Source organism: Kryptolebias marmoratus, linkage group LG4 (genome assembly GCF_001649575.2).
Source record: "Kryptolebias marmoratus isolate JLee-2015 linkage group LG4, ASM164957v2, whole genome shotgun sequence".
NCBI lineage: Eukaryota > Metazoa > Chordata > Actinopteri > Cyprinodontiformes > Rivulidae > Kryptolebias > Kryptolebias marmoratus.
Genome location: NC_051433.1, coordinates 18,140,016 through 18,145,981, shown reverse-complemented (window position 1 = coordinate 18,145,981; position 5,966 = coordinate 18,140,016). Strand labels below are relative to the sequence as shown.

The window sequence follows — 5,966 nt, the reverse complement described above, 5'->3', positions numbered from 1 at the left end:
GGGGGGGGGGGGTTCCCGGGTATTCTCCTCCTAGAGACTTTTATAATTTATAACACTTTTTTTTTTTGCATTTTTCCACCATCTGGCCTTTGGGCTTGTGTAAAACTCACCGTGTGTTTCTCTAGATTAGCTACTGCATATTGTAGATATTAGGAAAATGAAGAATGCACTCAGCACAATACTGGAGAAATGTGCACTTTCTACAAATACGGTGTGTGAGCGCTGAGTGCTGGACGACTTTACCGGACATTTACTGAATAGGAAGCTGAAACTGAGTTGTTAAAGCTAAAAGAACACTAGCTACAAGTTAAAAGGAACAAACCAATTGACAAAAGTAGCAAAATGCTCAATAAAAGCTAAATATAGCAGAAGGCTTGCCAAAAGTTGCAAAACACTAGCTAAAAAGATCTAAACACTAACTAAAAGCTAAAAGGAGAAAAACACTAGATAAAAGCTATATGTAGTTGAAGGCAAGCTGAAATCTAAAATGGTAGTTAAAAGTAGCACTAGCTAGCTAAAAGGTAAATATTGCAGAAAGCTAGCCAAAAGTAGCAAAATGCTAGCTAGAAGTACCAAAAAAATTAAATCTAGCTAAAAGTTGCAAAATTGCAAAACGCTAAATGTAGCAAACAGTAGCTAAAATTTAAAAGGAGCAGAACAGTAGCTAAAAGTAGAAAAACACCAGTTAAAAGCTAAATGTAGCAAAAGGCAAGCAAAAATTCAAATGTACCAAACAGTAGCTAAAACACTAGATAAAAAATTAAAAATTGCAAAAGTCTAACCAAAAGTAGCAGAAGGGTAGCCAAAAGCTAAAAGCAGCATAAGAAGACAACAAGAGAGCAGGTATTCTGAAGCTTATTACTTGAGATCTCAATGGGTTTTCTACTGGGAAAATAAAGGTAAATATTTTGAGGAGTATAAAAGTTACCAAACCTAAAGTCATAGCACCGATCTCCTGAATGAGCTGAACGTTTCAATACAGGAATGGTTAAAATAGCACAAAGCATGCAGAAGTAATTAGATTTTTTTTTTAAAGAGGTGCAAAAATAAAGAAGGATCAAGGAGGTGGACAATGAATGGATGGACGATCATCTTGACTTTTTGTGATTTTGTCTTTCTAATTCAAACATTGGACAGAGTGCACGCAGTATCATTTACCTGCATGAAAACATCCTTATATACCCATACATACGTGCAAGTAAATATGTATATTTTGAGGTGAAGAGTAAAAAAAAAAGCAGAGCTGACCCAGATAGTTTGTGGTTGCACTTTTGAAACGCTTCAGCTGTTAAACCTAAACCTCACCTCTCTAGCTGACTACAGTCTGGTGAAGAAACATCGGGGACATGCTTCAGTTTGGTTTTACTTTCAGTCAACCTATAATGTGAGCAAAGCGGGCTGATCTGTGCTGAAGTTAATTTCTGCAGGTTCTGTTTTTAGCCATGTGACTGCAGCTGAGCTATCAGGTCCACTTCTTGTCCAAATTGACAAAGAACAGGCTGTGACGTGGTGGCAGCGTTGGAGCCTTTTTTGGGGAACAAATGATGATATTAAAATTAAAATTGATTCATTTTTAAGTTAAAATGAGAACTGATAAACTTATAGAGAGAAAGCACTTTCTCTGCACCACTGAATGAGCTGTCGCTTGTACACACACACACACCCATACACACATACATACACACCACCACCATTTTAACTATCTACCACAAGTGTATGCGCATTACAATCAATGATCAAATCCAAACTAATAGGTTTAAAGACAGATAAGGCAATCTACTTAATCTACAAATAGAATTCCTTCCTATTTGACGACGGATTGGTTTAGTCGTCTATTGTGAGGATAATTAGGTATTTGTCATGCAATGCACATGCAACGCCATCGCTTTCTTCCAGCCTACCAGTGTACTGCAGAGCAGACACACCCCTCAGATACGCACACCTCGCTGCACACATCTGAAGAGTGTCAAAGAAAACATGGAGCAAAAGTAATTAAATCAAACGCTTTATCTTTGACCCGAGTGCTCATAAAGTTTCAATCGCGCGATATCGACCGCAGCCGTATCAGCTTCTTTACATTTGCGTTGCGCTCGCACATGCGAACAAAGACACTCCGGACTGGTGCAGAGAGGGGGGGGGGAGAAAAAACAGGCCTCGGGAAGGCGGTTTCCACCTACTGAGACACTCGTGCCGCATGTAGCGTGGGCACGGTGATAATCCCTGCAACGGGGTCTCCGCTGATTCAGAGATCAGCGGTAAAAACGAGGTTGCTTTAAGCCTCACGCGGTCAAAGTTGTTTACCTCTTCGTTACCTCTGACGTCACGACACACCCCTGTTTGAGGGGGCGGCCCCGCGCCTTACGAGCACCGGGACTGACCAAACAGATGGGAGCGCGACACAGATGTAGCCAATCGGAGCGCAGGGCAGACGCCAGGCCCAGCTGTGATTGGCTATCGTAGAGGCTGAAGGGAAATCCCTTTTTCCTGTAGAGATCCAACAGAGGAGGGGGGCGGTGCATAACAAAAAAAAAGTAATGGCCATCTATTTGGGTCTCGAAAAAGGAAGCTTAGCCTATTTTTCGTCGGACTGCTGTCGGCGCATTCGAGTTTTCTGCGTGCTCGCGCGCACGTTTGGCCGTTAGAGACCCTCGCGTGCGTTTTTCAACTCAACGGCCGTGGCTCGCGGCCGCAGACCGTTTAAGTAACTGTCAGAACTTGGCGCCGCGTTTACGGTTAAAGCAGCCAGCTAGCCACGCTAACGCTAGCTACTACGACCGATGCTGCGTGTGTGAGTGAATGTGTGTGTGTGCGCGCGCGTGTGTCGACGTCTGGAAGGGCGTACGAGTTGAACGTTTTGTCTCCAAGTCTCCGCACATTGAGTTCTGAGTGTAGCGCAGCGCGGTCGACCGTCCTCCGAGGCAGCCTCCACACTTACTTGGGCGAAACGATGACCGAGGCACACTTTCGACCACGATGAAGACGACGACCAGCGACTACTAGGGAGGATTTAAAAAAAAAAAGAAAACAGAAGCTAACTCGAGCCTGTCTTCATGGAGAAAAGTTGAGCTGAGGTATGAAACTCGCAGCCACTGGAGGAATGCAATCGGGATTTGAATGATTGAGATTTTGTTGCTCCGAAAGAGCAAGAAGGCGCAGATTAACTGCGATGTTTACCTGCGCGCTTGCCCGCCTGCTGCAAAGATTACTTCGGAGTGTGTATGTTGCTGTTGAAAATAGTTCAGTGTTACATAAACAGAGCAACTGCAGGTCAGGTCCGAGGGTAAAGGCACACTCAGTGACTTGCGACATACCATTTTTGTCCCCCCCTCTTCTTCTATTAAACAGGATTACCGACCTGGGAAAACTGAAGAAAGCTTTTGAGTCTTACATATTGTGCAAGGACATGCTGAAACTCCAGGTAAGCTAGTTTTCTTTTTTCTCCCCTCACTTAGCAAATCGGACCTGCGTGTTGTGAAACTTCGAGTCATTTATTAACGCTATCAAATGTGTAACCGGGGTTATATTGACTTGGTACAAGTTGTGAAGGGTGTTTTTTTTTAGCCTTTTACTTTTTGTTGTTATAGGTGAGTTTGGGAGGTGAAAACGAAACGAGGGTTAAGTTGATGTGACTCTCCGAGGCCCAATAGTGGTGAAATCCCCAAACATTACCCCCTTTACCCCCCTTTTCCGTTCAGGTCCAAATAGTAACATACATTTTAAATTTTGTGATTATTTGTACACACATCCCACAATTTAAAAAAAAAAGATGCAACTTGTTCATATACTGTCTTTTTTTTCTCAAAATGTGCGTGTGTGTGTGAGAGTGTGTGTCACGTTTTAGTGCAGATGTTTTCCTGTTTGTGCTGGTTCACCATGTACTAGTGGTTTTGTTCGCAGGGAAGTCACCATGTACTGTCAACACAAAGTAGGGTTTGACAGCTTTGTTTGTGTTTATTTTTAGGTTTTCCTTTGATTTCAGAAGGTAATTAAAAAAGGGATACCAGTTGGATTTTTTTTTCTCCAACAAATCTGAGTTCAGTCTTTCTTGTTTTTTTTTGTTTTTTTTATTTATTTTTTTACATCTGTCAAATTTGACAAAAAATGAAAGGAAATAAATGTCAAAGTTGTAGCTGTTTTGGTTCAGACCTCGAAAATGCCAGTCTGAAAACACAGGGCGCACGTTGGGAATGACTCTTGGCTACTACCCACACCAAGTTTTAGCAGGAGATCTGTAAAATTGACTGAACTGCAGTCAGCTGGCTGCGGCGACCATCTTGAATATGGTTCTGCTGCGAAAGTTAATCAGTTGTGAAGGTGCACCTGGTCATTATAATCTGAAAGTTTCAGTGAGAGTCTGTCCAGTACTTTGTCAGCAGACTGACAGAGTTGACTTTGAGTACTTAATGTTCAGCTACTACCACACCATATATTTTTGGTTTTTCTAAGGTCTGTTGGCTTTCGCTACCATCTTGAACTGAGTTGGCTCCACAGGTTAACTAGGTGTGGGTCTCCATCCAATAATTACCTGAAAGTTTCAGTACAATCCAACCAGTTGTTCATGAGATATTTTGCTAACAGAGTTGGCCCTCTAGTAGTTAATGTCACAGTTTTAAACAGACCTTGCACAGTCTGTTAGCACTCAGATTATGTGTTGGGGATCAGTCTCAGCTACTTACACACCAAATATTAGATTAAAATCTTTGAAACTCAATGGATTATAGTCATTTTTTATGTTTTGGTACACTGAATAATTACTTTGTGAAGGTTTTATTAAAACTGGTCAAGTGGTTGAGGAGATATTTTTCTAACACAACACACACACACAGGCAAAAACATAATTGTTTGCCATCGCCTTTTAAGCAGCTGGCAGTTTAAAAATGTCAGAGTTAGTCTTTAAATCTATACCCACAGGACTGCCTTCTGTCTAATAATTATTGCAGTCAGCTGACTTACTGATTTAGGTGTAAAATAAAATGGTTCCTCATTCAGAAAATTATAGTAATTTGTGTTGTAAGTTTAAATGATGGGAACTTTTGCCAAAAAGTGTGCAACATTTAGGATCGGCACTGGAACTTCACTCAGTCAAGACTAGAGGTTTTAGGGTTCAAATTGAGCTTTTTTTTCAGAATTGAGTGAGACCTGTAGCGGTAATCTGCTACAGAGGGCTTGGTTTGTCTCTTTTGAGCCAGGCTGTTGCAGGTTGTTTACGGAGCTGCAAACTGGTGATGATGACACAGTCCATTAGACCCCGTATTCACTGCGAGCCCCCCCCCCACCCCCAACACGCTCACACACGGTTTTTTTGTGACTACAGTAATTGGTTGCTTCCTTCTGCATGTGGCCTAACAGAAAGAAGAAGGCTGCTGTGTTTGACTGCAAAGACTGTTTTGTTTAGTTTTTTAATTAATGACGTGCTAAGTTCTTTTTAATGTTTTCCAGCCCTAAATGACCTCCAGTGGTTGATATTTTCTAACCAGAATGAATCACACAGGTAACATTTGCTGCAAATCAGTGTAAGGGATACGCATCCTGATTACTTTTAAAACATATTGTGTATTTCTTCTTTTTTTTAAAATCTCTCTACGGGTGATCTCATTGACACACAAGGTTTCATTTTCAAGAGAATGGCTAAATGGCTTGTGTTTAAAGAAACCTTATAGTTTGTTTTTAATGGAAGTACCTCCGGAGAACTGGCGTTGTTGGGTTATATAACTTGACTTGTGGGCTACATGCTTCTTCACCCACCTGCCACACGTCCATGTGTCTGTCCGCCCGGCTCCCTGTCTGCGTTCGCGACTCTGTGCGTTACAGAATGTGCATTCTTTGTCAAATTCAGCGCAGACATAAACAGGACTTTCAGTGCGGAGCGTTTGAGTGGGCCTCTCCCTGCCTTGTCTCTTTTCCCCTCTCTAGAGTTCAGCAAGGGGCCCAGCATAAAGGGGGCAGCCTGCCGTTACTGCCTCCCT

The 5,966-nt window shown here is 42.1% G+C and overlaps 1 protein-coding gene across 1 annotated transcript in view; it reads left to right on the top strand.

The window, feature by feature from the left end:
• The first annotated feature begins 2,514 nt into the window (after nt 1-2,514).
• Nucleotides 2,515-5,966, top strand: part of LOC108239853 (vitamin D3 receptor B) — a 24,366-nt gene continuing 20,914 nt past the window's right edge. The window contains exons 1-2 of the mRNA XM_017422834.3: nt 2,515-3,071; nt 3,346-3,418. The gene's annotated coding sequence lies outside the window, so the exon portion shown is untranslated. The remainder of the gene's footprint in view (nt 3,072-3,345; nt 3,419-5,966) is intronic.